The sequence below is a fragment of the Myotis daubentonii genome, chromosome X (assembly GCF_963259705.1).
Source record: "Myotis daubentonii chromosome X, mMyoDau2.1, whole genome shotgun sequence".
In the NCBI taxonomy this organism is placed as follows: Eukaryota; Metazoa; Chordata; class Mammalia; order Chiroptera; family Vespertilionidae; genus Myotis; species Myotis daubentonii.
In genome coordinates this window covers 102447095-102465056 of record NC_081861.1, presented here as the reverse complement: position 1 = coordinate 102465056, position 17962 = coordinate 102447095, and the positions used below count along the sequence as shown (strand labels likewise).

Below are 17962 nucleotides of genomic sequence, written 5' to 3'. Positions count from 1 at the left end.
CCACCCCACGTTTTGCTCCCCCCCACCACCTTCCTAATCTATCACCAATGAATTTCCTGTAACCCACTTATTTCTCCTTTTTTGATTGGAATGTATACGACAAAGTGAAAAACACTGCCATTCTCCAGAGAATTATCTCAATCCATTGAGATTCTGCTTCCCACAATTGTTGACATTTGGCTCAAATAAACTCACAAAAATTTTTCACATGTTTGAACGTTTCTTACATTAACAAGGTAAAACCATAGGCCCCAAATGGCATCACTTGTGCTAAAGCCTATGATATCAAACCTAGACTAAATACCTGACTTAATTGCAGTTTCAACCTTCTCCAGAAATATAATCTTAATTAACCAGTCTGGAATTTTCTGGTCAAGCATCAGTAAAGTAATCTATCACAGGGCCCCTCTCCATTGCCCCACCACCACCACCAAAGGAAGAAGAGTCATCTGCATAATAAAACCCTTGCTTTTACCTCCTTTCCCCCAGGAAAATTTCCTGGCCTAAAAATAATCCTTTCTTTTCTTTTGCTAATAGCTCCTTTGCCCCACACTTTTTCCTATAAAAATCTTCCACTTTGTACAACCCCTGTGAGCTCCCTTGTGGTTGCTACGTGGGATGCTGCTGCATTCTGTGAGAAATACCTTATTATTTTCCTATTTGGAGATTTAACCTGTGAGATGCAAAGCCTAATCACCTGGCTGAGAGTCACAAGCAGGACTGGCTTCATAGGTATGTGGCCCCATACTGAGAAGGTCCCTGTGCTTGTTTGTTTTTTACATTTTGAAAAATAAAACTTTATTAAATCAATAAGTGGGTATGTCTTTTTCCAAAGTGAGCCAGTCACAAAGGATAGTAGCAGGTGTGGGTTTGCTGACTTGGCTTTGAGCCTTATGAAACCATTTTCTTTGCTGTTTGTTCCTTGCTGCAGCTTCAGTTTTGAATTGATGCCTGGATTGCAAGCGGTGTCCGTTGTTCCAGACCCGGCCACAAGAGGGCAGCCAGCCTGCACTGGTGCTGGAGTTGTAGTCAAAGTTGGCCCCAACTCTGTCTGGGAGGAGTTTCTTTAATTTCTGTTTTTCCTTTTCTTTAAGAAATTCTTCATTGGAGAGTCCTATTTGTTGGTTCCCAGAGCTGTGTTCCTCATCTTGGACCATCCAGGGTGGTGTGGCACCTGATGACTAATGAATGTTAGACGTTGTCCTGTCTCCATCCAGTCAAGCTCTGGGGCAGGTGGCAGGTCCAAGCATGAGGGACACTGTGAGGTGGAGGCTACTTGACTGGTTGTCCCTTTCCAGCTTCCAGGTGCCAAAGAGCCCTCTTCTGGGTCTGGCACTGCTTGAGATGCTCTGGCTTCTCAGAGGGAAACCAACCTCTAAGATGGACTGAACCACCTCCTGCCAGCTGTGTTCCATCTCTCAGATATGAGCTGCCATCTCTTTGATCACCTCATCCTCTTTTTCCTCATAGGAATCCAAACATTTTACCATGGATTTCTTGAATTGTGCATAATTTTGATGATAGATCCTCCCTTCCCCCAACTGGTGGGCAGAGTATGAAGTAGCCTGCAGCCTGGAAATACGTGAGTGCCTAGCCATGTACCTTATATGGACTATATATTGAACCACCAATCAGCACCTGCCAAATACACTAAGCCCTTGCCCCTAACTTCCTGAGTGCCTAACTATGTACCTTATATGGACCATACATTAAGCCACCAATCAGTGCGCGCCGAGTACCCTAAGCCCCCATTCCTCCCCTCAAAAGGTGTGCCCACCTCTGCATGGGTTGCTGCCCTCCCCTTTCGAGACAGCCCCGCAGGTCATTCTCCTAATAAAGCCTGTAATCCTGGTTTTCGGCTCCCAATTGGTATTTCACTTGAGGGGAGATGAGAAATTTCTCTTTCATCTGAACCTCCCACCAAAATCGGTTTGTTGCTTTCTTATACTCTGGGCTGGCCAGGTGCTCCAGCAGCTCCCGGGCACAGTCAGGTTCCGCAGGCTAATGTGCGCGCACCTCAGGGCTGCAGCACAGGCACCAGCAGCGCTGCTGGTGCTCGGGCACTTAACGCTCCACCTATGCTGAACAGCTTTTTGGGCGGCCTCCACCTGGTGTGGCCACAGCCACCTGCAGCTGCCCCCCTGCTTGCGGCTGTAGACATGTCCCTGACGAAGAAGGTCTGATGGCACAGAGTGCAACGCTGCTCCGGTGTCACCGGCCCAGGGCAGGCCAAGGGGACACGAAGCGAGTCCTACGCAACCCATTGGCCCTTCACCCCTGGGGGCAGGGCCTTGTTTGTTTTTTAAAAAATATATTTTATTCATTTCAGAGAGGAAGGAAGAGAGAGATAGAAACATCAGCGATTAGAGAGAATTATTGATTAGTTGCCTCCTGCACGCCCCACACTGGGGATGGAGCCCACAACCCAGGCATGTGTCCTAACAGGGAATCAAACTGTGACCTCCTGGTTCATAGGCCCATGGTCAACCACTGAGCCACGCCAGCGGGGCCCTATGGTTGGTTTAATGCTCTGCTATCTCTATCTTGAAATTATGAGTACTTTTTGGACAAGTGGCTCTGCATTTTCTTTTCTTTTTTGTTTTTTAATATATTTTATTAATTTTTTTACAGAGAGGAAGGGAGAGGGGATAGAGTTAGAAGTATCCATAGAGAGAAACATCGATCAGCTGCCTCCTGCACACCTCCTACTGGGGATGTACCCGCAACCAAGGTACATGCCCTTGACTGGAATCAAACCTGGGACCCTTCAGTCCTCAGGCCGCCGCTCTATCCACTGAGCCAAACCAGTTAGGGCTGCATTTTCATTTTACACTGGGCTCTGCAATTTATGTAGCTGGTCCTGAGTGCACAGATGAGCACTGCTGTTCATCTGGTTTTATAGAATATGTGTATATAAATTTTTAATGATATTGTTGCAGTAGGAATTAATGGACCAGATTTCCCAGACACGAGTGGGAACGAGGTGGAGTTTCTTGGGGTGCTGTTGAAATAAGCATTTCCAGAAGCCATCATAGGAGGATGGGATGTGGAAGATTTTATTGGTGTGGAGTTACATTTTTCAGGTTCCAAAGTCCCCTGCTCCTTAAGCCATTCCTGGAAAAGGTGCAGCTGGGAGTTAAGCAGAGCCAGAAATAAGGTCAATGTCCAGAGCTTCCGTTCCATGTTGTAGCTGGGCGTGTTGGTTCAGCACCCAAGTTAATTAAAGTTCGTTAGTCCATGTGTGAAGTCCCTTATGGCCGTGGGTTATGTGGGCACAAGGGAGAGCATTTCCTGCCACAGGAGTCCCAAGTGGGAGAAGGAATTTCCTTTTTTTGGAAGATTATATATTTAGATTTTGCGTTGCAGTGACCATATCCATCTTGACCACTGACTCCCTTTTGGGTGTGATTAACAAGCAATCACCTTTCCATGTCACTCAGACATTAATGGGAATGCATGTAAACTGAGTCTAGTCCCTTCCCCCATCAATCATAGGGAACAGTGTTGGAGAATGTTAAATGCAGCTTTTTGGCAAAGCTTTATAAATTACATACCTATATTATTTGGCCTTCCCTTTCCTCCTTTCATGTTAAATAATAACCTGGTTATTACAACAGTATCAATATCATCCCAAATTTATTGATTTATTTTAGAGTGAGATAGGGAGAGAGAGAGGGAGAGAGAGAGAGAGAGAGAGAGAGAGAGAGAGAGAAACATCAATTCGTTGTTCCACTTATTTTTTTTTAATATATTCTATTGATTTTTCACAGAGAGGAAGGGAGAGAGACAGAGAGCCAGAAACATCGATGAGAGAGAAACATCGATCAGCTGCCTCCTGCACATCTCCCACTGGGGATGTGCCTGCAACCCAGGCACATGCCCCTGACCGGAACCGAACCCGGGACCCTTCAGTCCGCAGGCCGACGCTCTATCCACTGAGCCAAACCGGCCTCGGCCGTTGTTCCACTTATTTATGCAATCATTGGTTAATTCTTTTATGTGCCCTGACCAGGATCAAACCCATACCCTTGGTGTATTGGGACAATGCTCTAACCAACTGAGCTACATGGCCAGGTGTGTATATAATTTAGTCTGTGTTCTAGCATGATTGCCTCATTATTCCAAAAGAGGCAGTATAGTAAGAAGATAGGACAATTCCTTAGCAAGTGGGATGGAGAAATTGAGACAAATAGTTAAATGGCCCAGCAATTTACAGCCAGATACAGAAGGTCACCAAGGTGGAAAGCCCTGGGTGCCCAGCAACAGGCAAAACTGGCACCAGACCTCACCCCCAATGTGGCCTTTCTTTCCCTAGCATATGCCTGGGCCTGCAGTTTAGACCCCTTGACCTTTCCTTCCTAGAGATAACATCTAGGCCTCAGTTGCATTTCAGCTCCAGGCCCAGAAAAGCAGCAAAGCTAGGCAGGCGAGGCCAGAAGCAGCTGCAATGATTAATGACCCCGATGCTCTGTCACAAGGTTCGTGGAGACCACAACCCTGAAAGGGCAAACCTGGAAGAGGTGATGAATATTCTATTGATATCCTTCTGCCATAGACCAATTCCAGCATGTCATAATTTCATGAGTTTCATCAAAATGTTGATGAGACTTGTGGGTTGTGACTCAACCCTGTTGAGTCACAGATGTAGTCACCTGTTGGGAATGGCTAAAGGCATTTCCCCAAACCTGAATAGGATACATTAAGTTGATTGAGGCTGCCAGACAGCTAAAAAGCATCTTAATCTGCATGTTATTGCCTCCTACTGGCCAAACACCTGTACAGCCCTAGGCTATTTCCCCCATTCTGACAATGGACTCTGTACTAAACCCTGACCCTTTGAAGTGTATATCTCTGCCTCACCTCAGGACAAGTTGTGTTAATAAAAAGCATGGGCCCTAGCCGGTTTGGCTCAGTGGATAGAGCCTCGGCCTGCAGACTGAAGGGTCCCAGGTTTGATTCCGGCCAAGGGCACATGCCCGGGTTGCGGGCTCAATCCCCAGTGGGGGGCATGCAGGAGACAGCCAATCAATGATTCTCTCATGTCATTGATGTTTCTATCTCTCTCTCTCTCTTCCTTCCTCTCTGAAATCAATAAAGAAATATATTTTAAAAAATAAAAATAAAAAGCATGGGGTCCTGGGGACGAAGAGAGAACCTAAGACCTTAGACTTAAGAGCTTGGATCTTGCTTAAAGTATTACAAAGGATATTACATATGTATCCATTTTATCCCCCCGCCCTAGACAGTCCCCTAGCCTCCCCTATCACCCAGTGTCTTATGTCCATTGGTTATGCTTATATGCATGCATACAAGTCCTTTAGTTGATCTCTTACCCCCCTACCTCCTGCATATGGATACATATGTAATATCCTTTGTAATACTTTAAGCAATAAAAAAAAATATTTTAGTATAATAAAAAAAAAAAAAAGTTACGGGAATAACTTTCAGAGCAAGTGCCACACCCTGCCCAATTCCTGTCCACTTCTCAGGAAAACAACTCCTGTCCACTGCTCAGCTCTGCCTAAACAACAAAACTGAAACTACCAAACTGAATTTCAAATCACTGGGAGAGTATTTTAAGTTTCATTTTTAATATATGTTAGATGTTAATGTAAAAAACATAATACAGCTTTTAACTTAAATATAAAAAGAAGAGGACCTTAGGAATCATAGTACTTTAGTGATTTTGAAAGTGTACTAGTATTTAACTAAAACTTTTCACCCACTACATTTTCAGTAAGATTATACTTAAATAATCTCAATCAAATATGATCATAAACTATTTTTAAATGCTTCTTTTAAAAATGATTCTGTACTGTCCATGGCAGACTATTTAGTGTTAGACATTCTTTATTCTAAAGAAATTTTTTCAAGTATTTAATAAAGTTGTGTGAAAAACAGTAAAAAAAAAAAAAAAAAAAAAAGAGCTTGGATCTTAGCTCCTTTAGCTAAGCTCCTCTGACCCCCAATGCCTTTCAAAATTATATTTCGTCTCCGGATTCTTTATTAGTCTCTGGATTTCTATGTCATCTACGCACAGCCTTTTCCAGATTCCTGAACCCTTCTTGATGCTGGGACAAGAACCCCGGCATCCTTCCTTAAGACCTCCCTTAAACTCCCAGCCTTAAAAAACCCTCATAATGAAGGTCCCAGCATGCACACTCTCTTCTTCTTTTCCTTCCCCCACAGGCATGCATCTCCTAAACTCTAAGGGACCCCCCACAAGACTTGCAACCAGGGGAGCAATGGATAGCAGCAGCTCATTCTGGGTAAACTCCTGAACTTGGCCCCAAGGCCCCCTTTCTCTGACTCTGGTGACTCACTTCTTTCCCATAACTTTTTAGAGAGCCAAAGCAGCCTCGCTTAGTCTCTCCCTGTTATTTCTTCTGCCCCCAGCTTAAAAATCTTTCCTGCGGTGCCCTGACTGGTTTGGCTCAGTGGATAGAGTGTTGGCCTGTGGACTGAGGGGTTGTGGGTTAGGTTCTGGTTGAGGGCACATGCCCAGGTTTCGGGCTTGATCCCCAGTGAGGGGGCATGCGGGAGGTAGCCGATCAATGATTCTCTCTCATCATTGATGTTTCTATCTTTCTCTCCCTCTCCCTTCCTCTCTGAGATCAATAAAAATATATTTTTAAAAAACCTTTCATGCGTGAAGTCAATAACCTAAAAAACTACAGGCTGACCTGAGCAGACCCACTCTGGGCAAATCCTTATCCAGTAACACAAAAACAAAACCAGTTTAAGTTATTAATGATCCAATTTTCTTGCAAAAAAGGGGGGGTACATATGATGGGGAAAATTAGACATTTGGGGGTGGGGGGACTAGCAATCTGAATCTGTGCCAGTAACCTAATGCACATTCTTGTTAGCCTATAGTCTAGTCACTGCTCCTTCTTTATTTTTTTTTTTTATTTTTTTTTTTATTTTTTTTTTAAAAATATATTTTATTGATTTTTTTTTACAGAGAGGAAGGGAGAGAGATAGAGAGTTAGAAACATCGATGAGAGAGAAACATCGATCAGCCGCCTCCTGCACATCTCCTACTGGGGATGTGCCTGCAACCCAGGTACATGCCCTTGACCGGAATCGAACCTGGGACCTTTCAGTCCGCAGGCCGACACTCTATCCACTGAGCCAAACCGGTTTCGGCCACTGCTCCTTCTTTAATTATCTGGTCCTGCAAGACCTGTTTACCTAAGTACTACTCCCATTTTAGAGAGGCCATAAACCATGAACAATATACAACCCCCAGACGGAGTTATCAGCACTGGCGCCAGGCCAGGCCTTTAGGTGTGGTCTCACGGCCCCCACCCCAAAGCCCGTGAAAGGTCTGGAAGTCCCATCCCATATTTGGGGGACAAAGACACCAAAGAGTATAAAGGGAAATCTTCCTCCATATTGGCTGCCTCAGGATTTGGAGAGAAACAGCCTCCTCTGAGTCCTGTACTAGTACATGAGAAACACCTGAAAATAAATGGGTTTTTCCTGTGCCTCCGGAACTCCTGCATATTTTTCAGTCACCTGGTAAATTCTGTAACACATACATATGCACCTATGTGCACTTTCCTACTAGGCTACAATCATCACCCTGTGAATGAAAAAAAAAGGCCACATGGTAACCTGACTAGCTCAGGGAAGGCCTGCATGGTGGTTTTGCAAACACAAAAACCTAAAGTAACCATAAAGGATGGTCTGAAATTAAAAATTTAACTAAAAGCAGTTTATAGTGGATAGTCACTAGGGCCGCTATTTTCTGGAGCATTATCCCAATCCATTGAGATTCTGTTTCCCAGCAATTGTTGACAGTTTGGCTCAAATAAACTCACAAAAATTCTTTACAGGTTTGAATGTTTTTAGGTTTACCAACCCTTTCCGTGGTATTTTACCCCTCACAATAAACACTATCATTTCAAGGAATCCTATAATGCCATTGACTGCCTTGCTTCCCAATTATCTTAGTCTCCTTGTCATTTCATGACAGGATCATTTATAATGTTTTTGTTTTGTTTTTCCTGCTGTGGAAGAATCAGGAGAATGAGAACTATAGCTTCCCCCCATTCAAAGGGAACATGTTCCTATGCCTACTGAAATTGTTTGAATACAACCTCTCTTCCTGTTTTAGTTCATTGATGAGATCACACTAGGTGTGTGTGTGTGTGTGTGTGTGTGTGTGTGTGCATGTGCATATGCAGTGGGGATGGAGGCAGAACATGAGAAGTGAAGATTACCTAAGACTTACTGCACAAAGATTGTGAATTTGATGCCTGTTGTGCACAGACAAGCCAAAAGTCTAATATGACAGGCTTTCTCAGAGAAAAAGAGATTCATTCATAAGGCCAGCTAAATGAGGAGACCAGAGACTAAGCTCAAAATAGTCTCCCAGAACAAAGGCTTGGGATCAGTTTTTAGAGGTTATACATATTTATTAATTCTACTTCAGGGGGTCTGATTGAGTAGTCTTGAAGCTAAGCCATCTGAGGTTAGGGATGTAGAAGGGGCTACAGAGAACAAAGAAATTCCAATCTGGTAGAATTTGATTTATCAGCCCTATGTGTGTCCAAATTTGGTCCCTGCACCAGATCTTCCTGATTGACTGACCCCTTGACTCATAAAGGGCTCTGGGTGCTAAAAGTAGCATCTCTGCTACTTAAGTTCCATGAATCTTGGTTCCACTGTGCTCTCGAGGTTAGCTTAGAGTAATTTCGCTATTAATTGCTCCTGCTCAAGCCTCTGGGACCAGTCTGATCTAGCTTGACCTGGTGGTCTCCAGTGCTCTGTAAAGAGGTCTGTTGTTATCTCCTGAAAGACACTTAAAAAAAAAAACTATTAGGGTCTGGTTTCAGTATTAAGGCCCAGTTGCAAGACTAGGAAAAGAAGAGAGGTCTGCTGTTTCCTTGAGTGATGGGATCCAAGACCCAATCCTTCTTCATGGAGGTTATATACTTCAGGAAGGAATGGCTGTGTCCTATTTGAGCAAAAAAAAAAATGCAATGCTAAGAATAGCTCAGAGGCAGAAGAGCCCTCTGAGGGCTGGATTCCAAAGATCCAGCTTGAACAATGGGCATACAAGTGATAATTACTGTGGACCAAAGACTGGAAAAACCACCTTAACTTTTTTATGGCAGGATGCAAAAAAAAGGGGGGGTCAGTTTTAGTTATTATTCATGGACACTTCTTTTCTACAAAAGTCCTCCACTTTGCCTTGCTGGCGTGGCTCAGGGGTTGAGCATTGACCCAGGAACCAAGAGGTTGCCAGTTCGATTTCCAGTCAGATCATAAGTCTGGGTTGTGGGCTCAATCCCCAGTAGGGGATGTGCAGGAGGCAGCCAATTGATGATGTTTCTCTCTCATTGATGTTTTTATGTCTTTTTCCCTCTCCCTTCCTCTCACTCTCTAAAAAGAAATAAAAACATATGTTTTAAAAAGTCCTCCACTTTTTTCTTAATATATTTTTATTGATTTCAGAGAAGGGAGAGGGACAGAGAGATAGAAACATCGATGAGAGAGAATCATTGATCAGCTGCCTCCTGCACACCCCCACTGGGGATCAAGCCTGCAACCTGGGCATGTGCCCTGACCAGGAAGTGAACTGTGATCTCTTGGTTCATAGGTCAATGTTCAACCACTGAGCCATGCTGGCCAGCTCTTTTTTTCTTTATGCAAGACCACGAGGGGTTAGTCAGTAAGGGTGAGGAACCTATAATGACTTGGGATTGAATTTTCCACAAGTTTCGCAGAATAAGGCCTAAAAATCAGATAGCATTTGATTTAAAGTAAATTAAGTAATGTGATATTTCTTGCAAGTCCCATATGGTAGTTGCAAATTATTTCCTGCTACAATGTAATATTAAATCATAAACATCCAGCTGATGACATAATTTCTCACACAAATGTCCTCGGGTGTGTTCTTTTTAACATTTTTTTCAAATATTCATTCATTTGTATGCAATTCAGGAGACTAGGAAATGTTTGCATACACCTTCAAAGATAAACAAGCATCAGTGAAATATACGATATTAGTGATTCAGATGCAGGGAATAGTAAAGTAACATTTATTTATGCAGGGCTGGGATAAACAGTTTTATTTTTGAGTCAATCTCCAACTCTCTTCAGAAAAGACCCTTAGGAGGAAGCTGAGAGATGGCAGCAGCTTTATGAGCACTCACCAAGTCTGGAAGAATGCCAGTCTCAGTGCCCTGGGATTTTTTTTAAATGGTTTAAGAAAAGTCATGTCCAAAACATACCAACCCCTCTTCATTTGTTAAAAGAGTCCTAGATAGGCTCCACTGAAGTAAACATTTGGCTACCCCAGTCACTAAAAATTCTGCCCTTCAGCGTCTTTTCCTTGACAAACTCTTCCCAGAGTCTTAGAGGTAATGCAATGCTAAGAATAGGAAGAAGGAAGCCAGTGACTAAAGGCCAAGTCCTTGTGGAGGGGTAATCAGAAAGGAGTGTTGGTACCCTATTACTCCTACAATATGCTTATCTCCTTTGAGCCTCATTGTCCCTCTTGCTTCAAGAATGTGTAGCACTTTCCCTATAAGACATTCCTTCCTCAGAAATTTGTAGCACTTTTGCCTAATGCAAGGGTCATGGCTCCTAAGTTGGGTGTTGCTTCCAATCTGCATTGCCTGCTACAGAACACTGGTGTGTGTCTGGTGCTTAAAGCATGAAGTCATTAGAGTCTATACTCCTGTCAGAAATTGCTCTATGAAGTCTGTTTCATCAAAGCTAGGTGACAGTTTTTGCAGTCATCATTGCATTGCTAGTTCATCAAGACTTCTTTCCATGAAGTAAATTGATGTATCCAAACTAGCACTCTCTTAACTCTTGGCCTCTTACTTAAACAGAGAAAAAATATGACTTTTGGAATCTTATGCCCAGAATCTTTTCTTTCTTTTTTTTTTTTTGTTTTGTGTTGTTTTATTGAGGCCTGTAGATGGTGTTTCTGTTGTTACAGTTTCTTAGAAGGAGTACAATACAATTTATCTTTTTTTTTTTAAGCAAAATGGGGTTTATTGAAGATACATTCCAAACAAGGCATGTGTCAATCCAGAGAGAGAGTGGCCAGGCTGCTTTAGCTCACTGGGAAGTCAGAGAAAAGGGGGTCTTGGAGACAGGTTGAGGGGGTTCACCCAGAACGAGCTGCTGCTGCCCATCTACCCTGGTTGCAAGGTTCATGGGGTCCCTTAGAGGTTGAGGGATATGTGCCTGTGGAGGAATTGAAGAGTAAAGGGAAAGGAAATGGCATGGCCTTGCTCCCTGGAGGTAGAGCCTGTGAGAGACAGAGGATGGCCCCCAAACCCCTAGGTTTAAAAGAGGGGTTTTCTGGGTAGAGCCTTTCATTTGCATTCAGGGATGATTGACAAAAACTTTCTTTCTCTGGGCATGCCCATAATGTATACAGAAAAACCCACAAGGGGCAGGGTAAAAACCAAAATACAAATTTTATTATAATTGGTCCAGGGCCTTAGTAAGGTCACATTGGTATTGAGGTCATGTTGCTGGCTCTGAACTTGACTGCTGGCGATTGCTGGTGGCCCATTGGGCAATGTTGGTCCAACTCCTGTTCAGGACCCCAGGGCAGGCCTCATCACAGCCACTCATGTCTAATTTCCTACCTAACATTTTCCCTCCTCAAGTTACGAGAACCCAATTCGTTGGGGATTTTTGGGTGAAGACCACTCTGGCTGCTTCAAGCTGATTGGGGTCATTGTGGGCTTTGGGTTCCCAAACTTGCTAGCTGTCGGCTGAAGGAGGTGACTGCTGATGTCTGTTCAAGGGCCCCAAATAAAGAGTTTGTTCCATGGGAATGAGGGCTTGGTATCCTTCAGACAGTACCATTTGGAGCTGTATGGCTGCTATACAAGAAGAAATGAATTGTTTTAATTGAGTACCATGGGTCCAAATATTAATAGGAGTATGCCTATGAAAACAGAAGAACAAACAGGTTAATAATCAAAGCAATTTATAAACCAGTTTCTGAGTCTGTAAGACTGTCACATTGGAGAAGGCTTGTAGTTAGTTTTGCTGGAATTGCTGTACACCAGGGGCGGGCAAACTTTTTGACTCGAGGGTCACAATGGGTTCTTAAACTGGACCAGAGGGCCGGAACAAAAGCTTGGATGGAGTGTTTGTGTGAACTAACATAAACTCAAAGTAAACATCATTACATAAAAGGGTACGGTCTTTTTTCTTTTTAGTTTTATTCATTTCAAACGGGCCAGATCCGGCCCGTGGGCCGTAGTTTGCCCACGGCTGCTGTACACAGTTAGACAGATATGAGCAGGACAAGGATGATGGGCTAGGGCAGTGGTTGGCAAGCTCATTAGTCAACAGAGCCAAATATCAACAGTACAACGATTGAAATTTCTTTTGAGAGCCAAATTTTTTAAACTTAAACTATATAGGTAGGCACATTGTTATTAACTTAATTAGGGTACTCCTAAGGCTTAGGAAGAGCCACACTCAAGGGGCCAAAGAGTCGCATGTGGCTCGCGAGCCGCAGTTTGCCAACCACAGGACTAGTAGAATTAACATAATTAAAATGTCCATACAATAAAATGGCGATAAACACATATCTATCAACAACTGAATCTAAATATCAAAACAAATGAACAAGAAATCTAATGAACAAAATAAACTGATGAATAAAATAGAATCAGAGGCACAGAAACATGGAACACTCTGACAAATTTCAGAGGGAAGTACAGTGGGGAGTTGGGAAGAGATTAACCAAAGATCTTATATGCATACTAGTGGCCCGGGGCACAAAATTCATGCACATTAAAAATAATTAATTAGAGGAAATATTTTAATATTACTATTTGCCCTTTCTCTCTCTACAATAGAAGTGTCAGAGATGAAAGAAAATTAGTAAAATGTATATGAAAATCTCCCTCCTGTCAGAGTCTGGGCCATGCTGTGGAACCCAGAGTCAAGTCTCCGCCCACCTGTGCGTGCCTCAAAATCGAGGGAGACCTAGACCTGGCTAGCCCCACCCATCAAGCCCCGCAGGGTTGGGACACAGCTCAGGTCCCCTTTGAAGCCCCACCGGGGGTGGGGGGCATGGCCTCAGGTTCCCCGGCCCAGCCTCAGGTCCCCTGGTCCTGGTGCGAGGGCACAAGGGCATGATGACCATTTGCATATTAGCTCTTTATTATATAGGACTAGAGGCCCAGTGCACAAAAATTTGTGCACTTGGGGGGGGGGAGGTCCCTCAGCCTGGCCTGTGCCCTCTCGCAGTCTGGGACCCCTTGGGGGATGACCACGTGCTGGCTTAGGCCTGCTCCCTGGGGCATTGGGCCTAAGCTGGCAGTCAGACATCCCTCTGGCATCCCGGGAGCCCTTGGGGGATGTCCACTTGCCAGTGGGGAGCAGGCCTAAGCTGCAGTCGGACATTCTTAGCGCTGCTGAGGAGGCAGGAGAGGCTCCCACCACCACCATTGTACTGGCAGCCATCAGCCTGGCTGAGCAGAGCTCCCCCTGTGGGAGCGCACTGACCACCAGGGGGCAGCTCCTGCATTGACATAGCTGCAATAAAGAAAAACCTGGAAGGTTTCAAAAGTAGACTAGAAGAAGCTGAGGAATGAATCAGCAAGGTAGAAAACAAGTTAGAAAAAGACAAACATCCAATCAGAGCAGCAATTGGAAAAAAAGTTAAAAAGCAGGAGGAGAGTTTAAGGGAGCTTTGGGACAACATGAACCAAAGCAACATCCACATAATAGGGTTGCCAGGAGAAGAAGCTGAACAAAGAATAGAAAACCTGTTTGAAGAAATGACAGGGAAAAAACCAGAAAATTTCCTAACTTGGGGAAGAAAAAAGCCCACAAGTCCAGGAAGCACGGAGTCCCAAACAAGACAAACCCAGAAGACCCACACCAGACACATCATAATTAAAATGACAAATGTAAAAGACAAAGAAGGAATTTCAAGGGCTGTAAGAGAAGGACAGAAATTTACCTACAAGGGATCTCCATTAGACTATCAGCTGATTTCTCAACAGAAATACATCAGGCCAGAAGGGAGTGGCATGGAGTATACAAAGAGATGAAAAGCAAGTGATTGAACCCAAGAATACTCTATTCAGCAAGGCTATCATTCAAAATTGAAGGTGAAATCAGGAGTTTCACAGACAATAAAAAAGGCTAAAGGAGTTTATTACCACCAATCCAGCAGTGCAAGAAATCTTAAAGGGACTGTTAGGAGAAGAAGAAAAAGAAAGAGAGGGAGCAGTACAGGCATAAAGAAAAAAAATGGCAACAAACAAGTACCTATCAATAATAACCTTAAACATAAATTGATTAAATGCTCCAACCAAAAGACATAGATTAGCCAAATGGGTAAGAAAACATGACCCATATATATGCTGTTGACAAGAGACCCACCTCAGAACAAAGGACTCACACAGACTGACAGTGAAGGAATGGAAAAAATTCTTCAGGTAAATGAAAAAGTAAAAAAAAAAAAAAAAAAAAAGCTTGGGTAGCAATACCTATATCTGACAAAACAGACCTCAAAGTGAAGGCCATAACAAGAGATAATGAAGGCCACTTCATAATACTAAAAGGACCGATACAACAAAAGAATATAACTCTGGTAAACATACATGCACCCAATATAGGAGCATCCAAATACATTTAAAAAAACCTTCTGGAAGATATCAAGGGAGAAAGTGATAGCAATACAATCATAGTAAGGGACCTAAATACCCCACTGACATCACTGGATAAATCTTCTAGAAAAAAATCAACAAGGAAACAACAATTCTACACGACTCACTAGATCAGATGGAACTAATTGATATCTTCAGAATATTGCACCTGAAAGCTACTGATTATACATTCTTCTCAAGTGCACATGGGACATTTTCAAAGATAGACCACATGCTAGCACACAGGCTAAGTCTCTACAAATTCATGAATATTGAAATTATATCAAGCATTTTCTCAGATCACAATGGCATAAAATTAGAAATCAACTACAATAAAAACAATCAAAGACATGGCAGCTAAATAGCATGTTATTAAACAATGAATGGGTTACCAAAGAAGAAATAAAAAAAAATCCTGGAAACAAATGACAATATAAACACAACCCAAAATCTATAGGACAGAGTGAAAGCAGTCCTGAGAGGGAAGTTCATAGCACTACAGGACTATCTAAAAACACAAGAAAAATTTGTAACAACTTACCTAATCCTACAACTTAAAGAACTAGAAAAAGATCAACAAGAAAAGCCCAGAGTAAGGAGAAGGAGGGAAAGAATAAAGAATAAAGGAAAAGCCAAAACCGGTTTGGCTCAGTGGATAGAGCGTCAGCCTGCGGACTGAAGGGTCCCAGGTTCGATTCCGGTCAAGGGCATGTACCTGGGTTGCGGGCACATCCCCAGTAGGAGATGTGCAGGAGGCAGCTGATCGATGTTTCTCTCTCATCGATGTTTCTAACTCTCTATCTCTCTCCCTTCCTCTCCGTAAAAAATCAATAAAATATATTTAAAAAAAAAAAAAGAATAAAGGAAAATAAATGACATAGAGACCAAAAAAAACACCCCAAACAGACAAAGATCAATAAAACCAAGAGCTGGTTCTTTGAAAGAATAAATTAGATTGATGAACCTCTATCCAGACTCATCAATAAACAAAGAGAGAGGAACCAAATAAACAAAATAAGAAACAAAAGAGGTGAAGTAACAACTGGTCCCACAGAAATACAAAGGATCACATAAAATTACTATGGACAATTCTATTGCAACAAACTGGACAACTTTGACAAAATGGACATATTCTTAGAACAATACAATCTTCCAAAACTCCATCAGGGAGAATTAAAAAACCCATATAGGTCGACAACTACTGATGAAATTGAAGCAGTAATAAAAAAAAAAATCTTCCAGCAAACAAAAGTCCTAGTCTAGACAGCTTCACAGGGGACTTTCACCAAACATTCAAAGAAAAACTATCCTCCTCAAACTATTCAAAAAAATTAGAGAGGAAGGAACAGTTCTAAACTCTATGAGGCAAGCATTACTCTAATAACAAAGGCAGATAAAAACACTACAAAGAAAGAGAATTACAGGCCAATATCCCTGATGAACATAGATGCTAAAATCCTCAACAACATTTTAGCAAATTGGATATAAGAATACATTAAAAAGGTCATATACCATGACCAAGTGGGATTTATTCCAGGGATGCAAGGCTGGTACAATATCTGCAAGTCAATAAATGTGATACAGCACATTAACAGATTTTAAAGACAAAAAAATAATCACATGATCATACCAATTGATGCAGAAAAGCATTTGACAAAATCCAACACCCTTTTTTGATAAAAACTCTCAGCAATGTGGGAATAGAGAGAGCATACCTCAACATAATAAAAGCCTTATATGACAAACCTACAGCCAACATCATATTCAATGTGCAAAAACTAAACCATTTCCCCTAAGAACAGGAACAAGACAGGATGTCCACTTTCACCCCTCCTGTTCTACATAGTACTAGAAGTGCTAGCCATAGCAATCAGAGAAGAAGAAGAAATAAAATGCATCCAAATGGAAAAAAGGAAATAAAACTCTCATTCACAGATGACATGATATTGTATATAGAAAATCCTAAAGACTCCACCAAAAAGCTCCTGATTTAATAAATGAATTCATCAACATAGCAGGATACAATATTAACACACAGAAATCTATGGCATTTTTATACACCAATAATGAACTCACAGAAAAAAGAAACTAAAAGAACAACAACAACAAAACACACAAAAAAATCCCATTTATCATAGCAACAAAAAAATTTAAGATATGATATGTAGGAATTGCCCTAGCTGGTTTGGCTCAGTGGATAGAGCATAAGACTGCAGACTGGATGAAAAAACCAAGATGGCGGCATAGGTAAACACTGGAGTTTGCTGCCTCGAACAACCACTTCAAAAATACAACTAAAAGACGGAATGGACATCATCCAGAACCACAGGAAGGCTGGCTGAGTGGAAGTTCTACAACTAGGAGGAAAGAGGAAAAACATACCGAGACTCAGAGGAGGCGCAGTGTTGAAGTAAAATACTAAGGTGCAGAGTGCATGCAGAGTGCATGCAGAGTGGGCTGGTGGCTGAGGGCGCAGTTGTCGTTTTCAATCGGGAGGGAGTCTCAGGCTCTGAGCTCCAGTTCCGTGCGAGTCTCTAGGGACCCAGACTCATATGGGAGAAGCAGCACTGTCTGGCATCACTCAGAACCCTAGGGCAGCTTTCTCTCCGAGGGGCTTGCAGCGATTACTAGGACACTGAGAAGCAGAGCCTCTGAGGGCAAGACTGAGAGCAGCTATAATTGCTAACCCTGCCCTGTTGATCCCGTGGGACCCGCCCCGCCCAAGCCCTGCAGGGAGACTTGTTCTGGATAGCCTCAGGCAGAGGCTAGATTAGCACCTCCCTAGAGATCCAGGAGCCAGGAAGCCCAGAGGTCAGAGTGGGACCATCCAGTTTGCAGCTCCGTGGAACCATGAAAGACACACTCAGGGGGCAGACTCAGTGAGCACCAAAGCCCCATCGAAGCAAGTCTAGCCCCAGAGGGGTGTCTCCAGCACAGAAGTTCTCCCACTGCAGACACAGCTGATTCTCACAGCCAATTGGCCTGGAGGTCAATTCCTCACAGTGATAACTACAACAATCAAGGCTTAACTACAACAAGACTGTGAACAAAGCCCACAAGAGGGTGCACCAAGAGTGTCTACCTCAGGTAATTGGGACACTTAGCACAGAAAGGCACTTTATGGACACAGCGAAGCATAAAAAATGCCGAGACAAAGAAACAGGACACAAACAACAGAATTGGAGGAAAGCAAACTGTTGGATATAGAGTTCAAAACCACACTTTTAAGGTCTTTAAAGAACTGTCTAGAAGCCGCCGATAAATTTAATAAGGCCCTCGAAAAGACTGATGAGACCGCCGATAAATGT

The 17962-nt window shown here is 42.9% G+C and overlaps 1 pseudogene; it reads right to left on the bottom strand.

Moving 5' to 3' along the window:
- Positions 1–806: 806 nt before the first annotated feature.
- On the bottom strand, positions 807–4748 carry LOC132224637 (centrosomal AT-AC splicing factor-like; annotated as a pseudogene).
- Between the last annotated feature and the right edge of the window lie 13214 nt (positions 4749–17962).